We start from the raw sequence: 15,104 nt of genomic DNA, 5'->3' as shown, positions 1-15,104 counted from the left end.
CTCACCTGGGAGCTCATGCTGTATAATGACGTCTGGAATATTTTATACAGCAAATGAGATGGAAGAATTAAGACCCCCAAAATCCAATAAATTAATACGAGGAAAATAGAAATAATAATGATGATAATAATAATAATAAGAAGAAAAAAAACTGCAATAATGCAGAATAAAACATAAAGTCAACATCCCATAAGATATATTTAGATTAGTTTACCCAGATATGTTATAATTTAATGAGAGGAAATAAACCTCGAAAATGATATAAACAGAAAACGAACTCTGGTTTTTTTATTTTTTTTCAAGAGCATAAATTGAATGAACAGAAACCAATCCTGCAATGTTTCAAGTCAGATATATATTGTTTTTCTTCGTCTTCTTTTCATTTTTTTTTCTTTTCTTCCCATTTTTTTTTGTGGGGGAGGGGGGGGAAGAGAAATTGAAGGAGATGTCTTTCCCTTGTTCATTTATTTACACGTTGGGCGAAAAGTTAGGATTGTGTTTTGTGAATGTATCTTGCCAGGACAAGCAGGAGATGAGAGTAGACAGGAAGAAAATTGGCAACGAGTCGGCTGGTTTATGTTGTGGGGAATGGAAGGTGATCACTCCAGCGGCGGACACCTGGTGGAAGGGACAAAAAACACAACATTACATAGAAATTGAATATATTGAGGAAAACAAAAAATTCTTTATACTTTGATATTTCTCTGATAAGATGATCATATTTTCCCAAAGAATTTCCCCCAAATCTTAAAATTCTCGAAAAATTTAATCTATATTGTAAATTTCCCATCAGTAATACCGATATTTCTCCCGATATTTTTTTTTTTCAACCTGCAAATATTTGCTAGTATTTAATCTTTACTTAATTTCAAACTATACATAATAATATTAATTCAAAGCTAAAAACAAAAAAAATACTTCTCTGATAATAAATAATAATAAATAAATTAATAATATCGCTTCCCAAACCACCTCGCTCGTTTTAAAGAGACTCCGGGGAATTACACTAAAATATAAATGAAATATCACCATAACTCTTCAATGATCCTGACACAAACATGAGCTTAAAGGGAGGCTTATATTTATTAATCGCTATATTATACTATTTAACGATATGAATTAGTAAAGACTTCATTAAATTATACAATATTGACACGAGTAAATATACCGATAAACAATAATTCATTTAATTTTTATGGATTTTCGCTTTTAATAATTATATATTGATTTGGTGGAGAAATAGGCTGTAATCAGGAAAGGTTAATGGTAATGATAGTAGTTATAGTAGTGGTAATAATACTTTAAGTAAGAATGATTATAAGAATGATACGTAATAGTAATAATTATAATAGTACTGGTTATTACTACTATTACTACTACTACTCCTACTACTCATAATAATAATAATAATAATAATAATAATAATAATAATAATAATAATAATAATAATAATAATAATAATAATAATAATAATAGTAATAATGATAATAATAATAATAATAATAATAATGATAACAATAATAATAATAATAATAATAATAATAATAATAATAATAATGATAATAATAACAATAACAATAACAATAATAATAATAATAACAACAATAATAATAATATGATAATCTAATTCTTTAAATTTGCCAGATACAATTTTTTCGCCACCCAAAAACGCGGGGCCGTGTTGTGTCGCCTGCCCCACGCTCAACCCTAAATTATACTCTAATCAGATTAATTAGTGTTATCAGGTTAATTAGATGCATCTATTTGGCGTTGTACCTTATTTTTTTTTATTTTTTTAGGGGAGGTGGGGAGGGGGGGGGAGGGGAGAGGGGATATTCAGTGCAAACTCCTTTAGTTATTTAGGGATAATCCTCGTCTTTACATCTTTACCTCTTTTTGCATTTACTTTAATTATTCCTCTGTTATTTCCCTTGTGATTTCTACCGTTGTATTCTGTGTTATTTTAGATGGAGTTATTTCTTGTGGTGGAAATTCGTGTTTTTGTTAGAGTGGGTTATTTTTTTTTGGGGGGTGGAGTCTGCTTTTGTATTCATTTTGTTGTTATTGTTTTTTTCTTTTAAGTTTGTTTGCACACACACACACACACACACACACACACACACACACACACACACACACACACACACACACACACACACACACACACACACACACACACACACACACACACACAATGCAAACTCAAACAAGCAAAGGTGAAGACAAATAATGAAGATGACAGGTATACAAATATATGCAAATGAACCCAAAACAAAATAACAAAAGCTAAAAAAAAAAAAAGAAACTGAGCTTTTTAATTCATTTTTGGAAACTAAATGATAGCAGTGTAAAAAATCTATGCATTTACGTATTCACAGGAGATATTATAAAAAAACACTCATTTACACATGTCCAAAGATGATAATTGTAAATAAAAACGTATTTACATGTGTTCATAGGGAAAAAGATGTAAATAAACACTCATTTACACGCCCAAAGGAGAGAGGACTGTAAACAAAAATGCCTTTACGCTTGTCTATAGGAGTGAGTAATGTAAATAGTAGAACGAATAAACAGGAGAAAGCACAGATAATAATAATACATTGATAATATTGCACTTTTTCATCATCATATTAACGACAGTGTGTACAGCTGGAAACACACCAATCAAAAGTAATGATAAAAATGTATGTCTCTTCCTATTTCTGTCTCTCTCTCTTTATATCTGTCTGTTTTTGTATCTGTCTGTCTTTGTTTCTGTCTGTTTGTCTGGTTGTCTGGGTCTTTTTTTATTTGTCTCAATGTCTCCCTCGTTCTCTCGTTCTGTCTCTAACTTTTTGTCTGTCAGTCTGTCTGTGCCTCTCTATCTATCTATCTGTCTGTCTGTCTGTCTCTCTCTCTCTCTCTCTCTCTCTCTCTCTCTCTCTCTCTCTCTCAATATGTGCCCCTGGTAGCAGCACTGTACAGGCTACCCTCGTTTAATTACATTTGAACTAGTGTTAAAGTATTGGAGGCAGAGAGTTTTGTTCTTGTACCTAGGTGGGGTGGGGTGGGGTGGGTGGGGTGGGGGGTGGGGGGGGTGGGGTGGGGAGGTGTGGTGTGGAGTGTGAGGTGGGGTGGGGTGGAGTTTGAGGTGGTGTGGTGGTAGCTCCTGCATTATTGGAACAACCCAAACTCTAATTAATGGTTTTTCAGAAGTCTGCTGTGGTTCATTTAAAGTTGGTGGAAGCTCAGTAGAAGTTTTTGATTTGCCAAGCGGAAGGCGGCAGTTGATCAATTGAAAATAGAAGAGGGAAGGAAACAGGGAAAGAGAGGGGAAATGGGGGAGGAGAGGGGAAGGGAAGGGGTGAGGGAAAATAGAAGTGTATTTCCCACTAATAGTACTGAGGAATGGTGGTTATTTTTTTAGTGAGGGAAACAGGAGGGAAAGGAAAGGGGAAGAGAAAGTGGGAAAGGAAAGGAAAGGAAGAGGGTAGAATAAAGGTGTATTTTCCACTAATAGGATTGGGCGATGTGCACTTTTTGGTTGAAGGAAACTGAAAAGAAAGGGAGGGAAGGAGAGAAAGGAAAAGAGAAAGGAGGATTACTGGGCGTCTACAGGAATGGTCTTTGAGGCAGTAAGGGAGGAAAGGGGGAGGTGGAAATAAAGGGTGTAATGCTCATGAGAGAGAGAGTAGCCAAAAGGAACAATAAAGAAAGAAGAATAGAATAAGGAAGAAAAAACTAAAGAAAAGTAAAAAAAAAAATGTTGAATGCAATAAAGAAAAAATAGAACAATTTACAATGATTACATACCAACTAAATATTGTCAACATCATCTCACAGAAATACTCATTAGAGAATATTAAACGAGTTATTTTTCACCCATAATAACTAACCCCCAAAAAAAACTAATGCAAATATAACCTTGATAAGATCACCTACCTTAATCATATTCACCTTAATTAACCTTTAACAAAAACTAGTTACATTCATCCCAAATATATCCAGAGAGAAAAAATTATATATTTGTACACAGTAAACGAACCATGCGGCGCTATGTAGTGAATTCCCATCAATATCTCGGCATTTTTTTGGGGGAGGGAGGGAGGCTGTTAATGAATGGAACGAGTGAACATCAATTACACCTGTGTGGAGATGAATCACAGAATGGCAGCTGGAGGTTGTGAGGAGGTAACTATCATTCATCTGGCATCATTACTACCTCGCTGGAATAACCAATGGGACCTTGGAATGGAATGGGGAAGAGGTGGAAGGGAAGAGGAGGAAGGGACAAAGAGGGAGGGGGGAAGGGGGAAGGTGGTTGTGTATATTAAGTAACTTTGTAATTTTTTGAACTTCGGTGTTTGGTCCTTTATGTAAGCTAGATACATTTTCTTCCCCTCTCCCTCACCCTTTCTCACACCCCTCCAACATCCACTCCCTTACCCCTCCCTCATTCTCTCCAACACCCCCATCTTCATCCCTTCTCACCCCCGCCTCACGTGCCCTCCAACGTCCCCTCCCTCATTCCCTCCTTTTCCCCTTTCCTCACCCCCCTCCCTCAATCCTTACCCCTCCCACACCCTTCCTCAACCCCCCCACACACCCTCCCTCACCCTTTCTCCCACACTCTCTCCCTCACCTTCTCCCTCAGTGAATCAGGTGTGTTCCAGAGACAATAAAGTCTTTCCAGGGAAGACAGAGGCTCCTCCACGCCCGCGCTGAGAAAATACTCCCGGTGCTCCATTCATCTATTGAGGCTTTGCTATTAATCTCTTCCGTGGGCGTCGAGTTGGTTGTGTAGATATAATGTTAATTTTCGTATCAGGGAGAGAGAGAGAGAGAGAGAGAGAGAGACTGAGGAAGAGAAGGAATGGTTGAGAGAAAGAGAGATATGGTTATAGAAAGATACGAATGACTGGGAATAAGAGACAAAGGAAGAGAAAAAGAGACACAGAGAGAGATATATGAGAATGCTAGTGATATAGGAGACTGAGAGAGATAGAGTTACTTGAATAGGAAGCAAGATAGTAGGAAGAAATAAAGATGAGAGAAAGAGAAAGGGAGATAATTATTTAACAGATTAGAAAAGAGACGAACAGGGGAAAAGGTGGATAATGGCAGAAAGTGACATAAGATGAAAAGAAAGAGATAAGATAGAGAGAAGGAATAACTGAATGACTGAAAGATAAAGACTGGTACAGGAGTAAATAAGAAATGAATCATATAAACACAATAATCATTACTTCCTCCTTCATCCCCTCCATCTTTAATATTTTCACATCTGTCTGTCTGTCTGTCTGTCTGTCTCATTCTCTCTTCGTCTCTATCTCTCTCCTGTGTCTGTCTGTCTCTCTCACCAAACAAGAACAGAGCCAACGCCACTGCCAGTCTCTCTATCTATTATCTAATCAACACCTGTGTATTTACCTGTGTGATGGGAGGCGTTGCATCACTTAAGGACAGCGGTGAGCCAAATTTAACCTAATTAACCCCGCCAAAGTTCCCTCGTTTGGTAGTTTAGGTTAAATTAGACAAGTGGTGGCTGTCCTTGGCAGCGTTGAGGGGGTTGATCATGTTAGTTACCAGCCACTTAACACTGCGATAGATTATATAAGTTTTGCCATATACAGTAACCTGCCGATAGTTGTACAGTATATGTGTAGTAACTTATACTTTATTATACTTGCCTTATACTTGCTTATCATTTACGTTGTTTAGGTGTATTGTGAATAAAAGCTTCGGGTGTATATTATTCAGTCCTTCATCCAACTGCGTCAGAAATATGATTCCTCAATGGTGAGAATATTCATTTGATTATGACACATGGATGAGAATATATCCCTGTGTCTTTGAGAAACAGATTTGTATTATTTTTTTACTCATTGAGAATCTAAAATGCATATTTGATAATGATTAGGATGGTTTTATTTTACACCCTCTCGTAAGATTAATTTATATGGGATGTATTTAACAGCTAAGGAAGAATTTAAGAGCATTTAAACGAAATATGTTATCGTTCCAGCCTCACTCCCTCTCCCACTCACTCACCTGACCCCTGCCGCGTGAAATAATGCACTATAACACACCATGCGATGCTCATTCTCTACAGTCATATTGTTCCTAGAGATGAGCAAATCCCTGTAAGGCAATCACGAATGTCTCTCCCATCCCAGGTGTCAGTTGCTCAGTCCCTCGAGGCGACAAAAATGGCCACAGCCAATCGGGATAGCCAAGATTCAATCAACCAAGAGGGTTGTGGCTCCTGCCCAAACTGTGCAAGAGACTGAACGACTGCTGCATCCACGGAAAAATCTGCACCATTCGTAAGCATGGTGATTGACTTAGCACGTGAGAGCCAATGGCAGACAAAATTGTTTTACAGCCCGATTATACCACCGTGTTGAACCTTCAATCGTCAGAATAGCCTTTGAAGGTAGTTACTGTAATTAGCACTAAGAATCTATCTCAAATTTCAAAAGCAGCTCGTCCACATTTTCTGACCTCCTTTAAACAAGTGAACGAAGATTTAGCAAACCCGGCTGTCCAAGGTTGTCTCCAAACATGTCTTGCCATGATAGAAAAAAGGGGCGAGGTGTGGGGTGTACATAACTACCTTCAACGGCATTCAGGATGATAACATTTTCCTTAGAGATGATAACTCCATCAGACTCACAGGGGCACTACGTGATGGAATGGATCATCGCCCTCCTGCTCCTGTTCATTCTGTTTACAAGTGTCGGTACAACAACAAGTGGCCAGATCAATACGGATGCCATTCCCTCGTCTGTGGGAGTTGGCATGCGAGAGATGATGAAGGTAATGACACCAACAAAAGGAACCTGACTACAGCGGGCTGCCCTGCACACACAGAGAATTGTAGATCTACATACTCGACAACAATCACCAAGGCGGAATTACGCTGCTGCTCAGGAAGGATGATAAAAAGGCAGTGTGAGATTAAAAATGTGTTTTCACCCTGACGTCTCCCTCTCCCTCCCACAAGGCAATTGGGGTCTCGTGGAAGACAAGCTCAAGGGCAAGCCAGAGGGAGGTAGAGTACAGGACATTGAAACGCGAATATTACTTTGTACCAATAGGGTCACACACTCTGGAGTTCTTCAATGAGCTCAGAAATATTAAAGGCACCGAAAACACCACTACTTCCAGTTATTTGTACCAGTACCTCAACACAGCGACCCAGAGAAAGTAAGCCTATATTACCTGCTTGTGTTACGTCCCTTACCTCAGCAATAATTACTTCCACTTCACGAGAAAAAAAAAAGGTCTAATTATTCCATATACGATCCATATTATCTTCTTCATACATTTTTAAACCTTAACACCTCAAAGTTCAAGGTCACTAAACAGCACTAGATCAAATGCTAAGTTGGATCTAGAAAAAGTTCAACGGAGAATATAGTCAATTTGATGCTTCCGCCACATGAACACTGAATTAATCCCTCGTGAGTGACGGGGGGGCATTACTCTTGACGATGGTGATGGGAGTTCCTGGTGACCTGGATCATTGGTAAAGGGAGTGTGAAGATAAACCGCTAAACTCCCACTGAAAGGAAATACGATAGAGGAACGAGACGGAAGTGAGAAATGAGGTGGATATTTCAACTATAAAAGAAAGATAATAATAACGAAATGGGAGGGAAATGTGAAGGTTTAAACGGAAAGAAAAGAGAGAGAGACAGTAAAAGAGAGAGACAAAGAGAGAGAAAGAGAGAAGCAGACAGAGAGAAAGTGACAAAGACAGACAGACAGACATTTTTGGGACAGATACAACTCAATAACATAAATACGTCAATCATTAGGAAAAAAAACGAGTCAAAATAATACCTAAGACAGACACACAAACACCAATACAATAGCCACTATGACTCTCCCTCACAAACACCTGAACAAGTTCACCTGACATTCCAATTAGTACTTTGAGTATTGTTAACATCCAGCCCCCTCCTCTTCCTCCTCCTCCTCCTCCTCTTCGTCTTCTTTTTATTCCTCCTCCTCCTTCTCCTCTTCGTTTACTTCCTCTTCCTCTTTTTCTTCCTCCTCCTCCTCCTCCACTTCCTCCTCTTCATTTCTTCCTCCTGCTCCACCTCCTCTCTTTCTTCCTCCTCCTCCTTCACTCTGTTATGATCTTGACTGATATCTTCACGAGTGTCCAGTAACATCCTTCATGATGTTGCTATGGTGACGACGATCTGACTGGTGTGGGGAGACCCGAGCGAGGGGGGAGGAGATGAAGGTCGAGGAAGAGAAGAAAGAGGAGAGGAAGGAGGAAGAGGAGAAGGAGTAAGACTAGGAGGGGGAGTAATGAAAGAAGAAGGGGGGGGAGGGAGGAGGAAGAGGAAAAGGGGGAGAGGGAACGGGAGGAGGAGAAGGAATAATGAAGAGGAGGAAAAGATAAATGAGGACGAAGGAGGAGGAAGAAGAGAGAGGTAGGTAGATAATATATACTAATGTCACCACAGGTAAGCTTCCTCCAGGTGAGTTCTAGAGCCAGGTGAAGTATCAATTAATATAGAAATCTAATTACTATTATCTCATTAGTTTTCAATAACATAACACGGTTTTGATTTTAATGTGGTAACTAAAATAATTTTGCAATGTTATGTTTTATTCACACTACATAATATGACACCCAATGGTTCAGTTATAGTTAATATAATAATAAAACAAAGATAATTATTGTATTTATCGTCATGTAATTTAATAAAGCTCTCACCCTGCAGTAAACCTTGGATACAAATACACACACATGTAAACACACACCATGCAAACATCAAAACACACACACACACACACACACACACACACCTATTAAAAGCCTTTGACAAGTGAACAATGGAGCAAGCAAATGGAAAGACAACACGCCCCTTCTGTTTCCATCACTATTTCATACCAGCTGGTCTGTTCTCGCTCTTGTCCACTCCATGGCCAAGACAAATGGTACTGGTTAGCTGGCAATGACGTCAACAAACAGAGAGAGAGAGAGAGAGAGAGAGAGAGAGAGAGAGAGTTGCATGATTGATTGGTATTCATATAAAACAGCCTCTCTCTCTCTCTCTCTCTCCCTTCTTCAGGATTAATAAAGACTTGTCATATGTATTCATTTATCTCGTGGCAGTGATGCTCGTCTCGCAGGTGAAGGGGAGAGGAACTGGTTTTGGGGAGAGGAGATGACAGAGAGCGGAGTTCTTATATGGGGTGAAGGGAGAGGGAGTACAGGGGAGGAAGAGGAAATGGAGTGAGAGGGAAGGAATATGGATGATGATTGGAGATTGTGTGTGTGTGTGTGTGACATAGAATGAGAGAGAGAGAGAGAGAGAGAGAGAGAGAGAGAGAGAGAGAGAGAGAGAGAGAGAGAATACACAATAACATCTGGAAAAGAAAGACGGAAGGATAGAGAATAAGAAGACAAAGAAAATATAACATAGGTTGAGAAACATAGAAGAAAATAAAAGAATAACAATAAGATAACAGTATAAGGAACAGGACAAATTTACTTTCGACAGCAAAAACAATAAAACAAAATGAATAGGTAAGACTATAACACAAGGTAGAGGGACATAGTCTAGGTCAGGTAAATAAACATAATAGAAAAGGTAGGTATAATTAATTAACCTCTTTTCACCTGGATAACCTTTTATCCCATAACCTGGCAGTCGTCATTAAGAAACGCCTTAATTGCACCTCTATTTATGGTACACGTAGTGGTAAAAGTTCCATGACGTGGCGTTGAGGAGAATGACATTAACTTCATGATGAAAAATTATTATTATTATTTTTTTTTAACCCAGTAAGATGGAAGGTGAAGGGTATTGTATGTGGGGGAGGGGGAAAAGGAGAAGGGGGAGGAGAAGGAAGAAGAGAAGAGGGGAAGGGAGAGAGAGGAGGATTGGGAGGAAGAAGAAGAGAAGGAGGAAGAGGAAGAGGAGGGGGAGGAAGAGGGGAATGGGAGGAGAAGGAGGAGGAATAGGATGAGGAGGTAGGTATTGGTGTAGAAAACCTTAAGCCATTAGGAGTGGAATGACCGTTGACGCGTTAAGGATGGATGATGGATTACTGACTGGATAGAGTGTATGTATGTATGTATGTATGTATGTATGTATGTTTGTTTGTATGTATGTATGTATGTATAACACGTGTATTACCATTATTATTATTATTTACATCATTAAAATTATTTGTATTAGAGGTAAAATCTCTTTTTATTTCCCATTATTTTATTTCAATAGTAAGCATCATTAGTCTCAACACTCTTGGAATTCTACCCAACACACAATAAGGCACATGACTACCCCCCCCCCCCACACACACACACACTGTCCATCGGGGATCATCACTCCTTCCATCACCTTGGCCACTCATCTACCTGCGAGCACCTGGTGGAAGCTAAACACCTCACCTGAAGTCTCTCCTTGAAGTGCAGCGCCCTGGAGTTTACCTGTAATGATTTCCGCTAACGAGGTGTACCTGCGCCCTTAGCATTCAGCCATTGTTGTTGTGTGTGTGTGTGTGTGTGTGTGTGTGTGTGTGTGTGTGTGTAGTGAGGATGGTGTCTGCTGGAGGGAATCTGGGTGTTGGATAGCTAGCTGCAATATGTATAATAGCTGCAAACTGTTCCATGGATGGTGTAGATAATTACAGGCCGTTGAATTGATAACATGAGGCAGGTTGGTGAATGTTCGTTAGAGTGTTAGTTGCAGGATGTCGAATAGTTAGTTAGCTGTAAGCGTCTATAGGAAGTCTAATAATACTAGGATGTCGATAAGCTTACAATGGGGTTTCGAATTCCGAGTGTCGAATATACTGTATATATATGTGTGTATGTGTGTGTGTGTGTGTGTGTGTGTGTGTGTGTGTGTGTGTGTGTGTGTGTGTGTGTGTGTGTGGAGGGAGAGAGAGGTACCGGCTGCTGGTGCCTCTTGGTCTTCGGCAAATTAATCCCTCTTGCCAATTACCAGTTTCGCAGTTTCCTCCTCTGCCACAGACGCCACTAGTACTGTTACTGCTGCTGCTACTGCTAGTGGTGATACTGCTGTGTGCTGCTGCTGCTGCTGTTGCGTTATTGTTACTGCTGTTGCTACTGTTGGTGATACTGTTGTGTGTTGCTGCTGTTGTTGTGTGTTACTGTTACTGTTGTTGCTACTGTTGGTGATACTGTTGTGTTGCTGCTCCTGTTGTGTGTTACTGTTACTGCTGTTGCTACTGTTGGTGATACTGTTGTGTTGCTGCTCCTGTTGTGTGTTACTGTTACTGCTGTTGCTACTGTTGTTGATACTGTTATGTGTTGCTAGTGTTGCCTATTACTGTTGTTATTATTGTTTATGTAATTTTTGTCATTGTTGTTTCTGTTATGAGTATCAACAACCATGACTAACATCCGTAACAACAAGAACAATAACAACAACACTAAAATTAGGCCAACAACAGTAACAATAGCAACAAGAACAACAACAACAAAAACACTAACAGCAAGAAGCGTGAAAACAAGAAAAACAGTACCATCAAAAACAACAGCAGTAAAGGCAACAAAAGCAACAAAAACAGCTTCAACAAAACAACAAAAACAACGATAATAATAATAACAACTACAGCATCAGGTACAGGTCCGGCTAACGATAGTCCAGGTCCAAAAGGTGGCGGTCCATCGTTAGCTTGACGTGGCTGCCAAAAGGAGTGTTGTAGAGAGAGAGTTATAAGGAGAACGTCAGGCGCTGTTGATCGTTTGTGCTGGCGTTATGATGTTTGATACACATGTTATTTAAGGGTTGGAAGAGAACACCAGTCGTTCTTGGTTACTTGACTTGTTACTGTTATTGTACGTTCGTCTTATACCCTTAAGAAGGAGAGGAGAATCCCTAAACGTTGCTGACCGTTCTTGCTAGTATACTTGTTATGGTGCAGACAGACAGGTAGACAGACAGACAGACAGACAGACAGATAGACAGGGCAAGAATGAGGTAATCTTTTCTCTTTGTCTGTTTTAATATTTGGTTTTGGGGTCAAAGAGCTGCCTCATGCCCTGTGTGTGGTCTTTGTGGTTTGTCCTGAACTTTGTCTTTCGTGTGTGTGTGTGTGTGTGTGTGTGTGTGTGTGTGTGTGTGTGTGTGATAACAGTAAACCACAGTAATGTTAAACTACTACACCGCTCGTAGTAACGACACTTGGTCAATGCGAACTATGATAATGATCGAGGGAAGGGAGGGAGGAGGAGGAGAGGGGGAAGGAGAGATCTAACATTACCGTCGATCACTTGGGAAGTTAACCACGGAACTCCTGGGGCAAGTAGCAGCGGCTTGTGACCGGGTGGGGGCGCGTCCTCTTGCTCCCTTCGTGTGTGACAGACCCGGTAAAGTAGCCTGAGGGGGAGGTGTGTGAGGGGGAGGTGTGAGGGGGAGGGAGTAGTTGCGGTGGTGAGGTCAGTGAGGGGGTCAAGACGACGTAGGAATTGTGCAGGTGAGTGTCATTACCTCAAAGCACTGTTCCGCTCTAGGCGGTATCACTGGCCCTCCTCCCTCCTTCACAGCGTCTATCACCCCCTTTCCTTTCTTCCCTTTCCTCTCCTTTCCTCCTCTGCTTTGCTTCCTCTTTCCTTCTCCTCCCCTCACCTCTATTTTTTGTTTTCCTCCCCTTACTCCCCTTTTTTCACCCCTTACATCCAGCCTCTACTCCCTCCTTTGTCCTCCGTCCTCACCTGCTCTCCTACTCTACTCTCCTTTCCATTTCCTTCCTCTTCCCCCATGTCTTTTATACCTCTATCTTCTCCTTCTTTCTCCTGACCCCTCCTTTACCTCCTTCCCTCCCTCCCTTCCCCTCTCCCCTACCCTCATCACCCTCCCCTCTTCTCTTTCCCATCCTCCTCTACTCTCCCCACATCACCTCACCCCTCCCCTTCCCCATCACCTTACCCCCCCTCTCCTCTCCCCCATCGCCTCACTTCCCCGCTACATCCTACCTGTTCTTACCACCTGTTCTCTTCCTCTCCCCCCCCACTCACATTTTCCTCTACCCCCTCTTCTTTCCTTCTCTCCCACGCTACTTCCACCTGTTACCGCTGTGTTTTGCTGTCTCTCACTTGCTCTGTGTGTGTGTGTGTGTGTGTGTGTGTGTGTGTGTGTACTAGAGCCCAGGTGGACACTAAAGCTACGCTACACCACTCACGAACTTGACCTGAAATCATCAAGAGTTAATAAGCTGCACCTGCAAAGCACATGACTCTCTCTCTCTCTCTCTCTCTCTCTCTCTCTCTCTCTCTCTCTCTCTCTCTCTCCATACTGTTCTACACAACCCTGGCAATCATAAAAAACTGTGGTAACTGATTATTCTTTTCCTGTTTCTCTTTTTTTGTTATCTCTAATGTCTTCTTCGTCTGTTTCCACTTCATCTTTCTTCTTCTTCTTCTTTTCCTACTTCTTCTTTCTCATATTGTATTCTTGCCTTCCCTGCTCACATTCTATTCTTGTCTTCCTATTATCCTTCCTTCCTTCATTCTTCTTGTTCCTATTATCATCCCCCTCATACTCCTAATTAGAGCCCAGACAACAGGTAGCCCCAGGTAGCCCCAGGGTAATGAATGACTGAATTATTCACCTCCGCCTGACAACTTCTCTGAAGTCTACAAACGAGACATTTTGTTGAATATTATGTCACACCTCACCTGTCGTGTCATAAGCAGGTAAGGTAACACGTTGTTGAGTATCTTGTAAATATTAACCCTTCTTCTGGCTGCTCTTAATAACGTAATTAATTCAGGTGTTATTGTTGTTTCTTAAGGGTGATAATTTTTCTAAGCTTGTAAAGGTTGAGAAATATAAAGCATTATTTGAAGTGGGCTTTATTTTCTTCATGTATCTGTTTCAATATGAATAATAATAATAATAATAATAATAATAATAATAATTTCCTCTTTACACTGGTATATAATTCTTAAAGTCATAGCAATAACAACAGCTCGAAAGTCTGATGAACTTGGCAATGTTTTGTTTTACACCTTTTAATTTAGCAATCCGATCTACACCGGGGATTACAAGCTTCTGTAGGTATATTGTTGTTGTTGTGGTGGTTGTTGTTATTGTTATGATTGTTGTTGTTGTTGTTATTGTAGTTGTTGTTGTTATTGTTGTGGTTGATGTTATTGTTGTGGTTGGTGTTGTTGTTAATGTTGATGATGTTGTTGTTGGTGGTGTTGTTGTTGTTGATATCATTTGATTAATTTCACTCAAGATTTCTTACAACTCAATGTAATTTTATTCTATATCATTTCTAATTCCAACTAAAGCTCCTTTCTCACCCTCTCCCTTATTTCCACCACTCCCTCCTCCATCCCCACGAGCTCCCTCTCAACCCCCCACTTCCCCAACACCCCCCACCACCCCTCCACCACCAACACTACCCCACCACCCCTCCACCACCAGCAGCTAGGCCACCCCCTGATAAAACCAGCTTCCAATTGTACTCAACTTAAATACTAGCAGAGGCCAAATTGAAAAGTTGTTCCTCTCTCCCTCTCTCATTTTCACACCAATTACTCTCCTGTGTCCCCTCCCCCCTCCCTCTCCTCAACCAACCTCCCTTCCCTTCCTCTCCCTCTCTTCCTTCCCCCTCTCCTCCTCCTACTCCTCCCAATCCGTCCCTCTCCTCTCCCCCCCCCCATGAATGCAATCAGTTTCTGGCCAATTTCTCATGCTAATAGGGAAAGGAGTGTTGTAGTCCCTCCCGGTTTGATGCTTAACAACTGCATAATTCAGTCTTGCTTAGTTGTGTACACAGAAAAAAAATAAGAGAAAGGAGGAATTACTGGAACGTTGCCATTAGTTTTTTTATTAAATAATTGGATAATTTTATCGATGGTAACTCTCTCTCTCTCTCCTTCTGTCTCGTTCTGTCTCTCTCCTTTTCTGTCTCTCTGGTTCTTTCTTTTTATCGCTCTCCTTTTCTGTCTTGTTTACTCTCCCTTTATCGCCTTTTCTCTTTTTCTTTTCCTTTGTCTCTCTCTTTGTCTAATTCTCTCTTTTTATCTATATCCTCTCTCTCTCTCTCTCTCTCTCTCTCTCTCTCTCTCTCTCTCTCATTAATGTAAACAACGTTGCTTTTACAAGTACATT

The sequence above is a fragment of the Homarus americanus genome, unplaced genomic scaffold (assembly GCF_018991925.1).
Source record: "Homarus americanus isolate GMGI-L3 unplaced genomic scaffold, GMGI_Hamer_2.0 scaffold367, whole genome shotgun sequence".
In the NCBI taxonomy this organism is placed as follows: domain Eukaryota; kingdom Metazoa; phylum Arthropoda; class Malacostraca; order Decapoda; family Nephropidae; genus Homarus; species Homarus americanus.
This window is presented reverse-complemented; position numbering follows the sequence as displayed.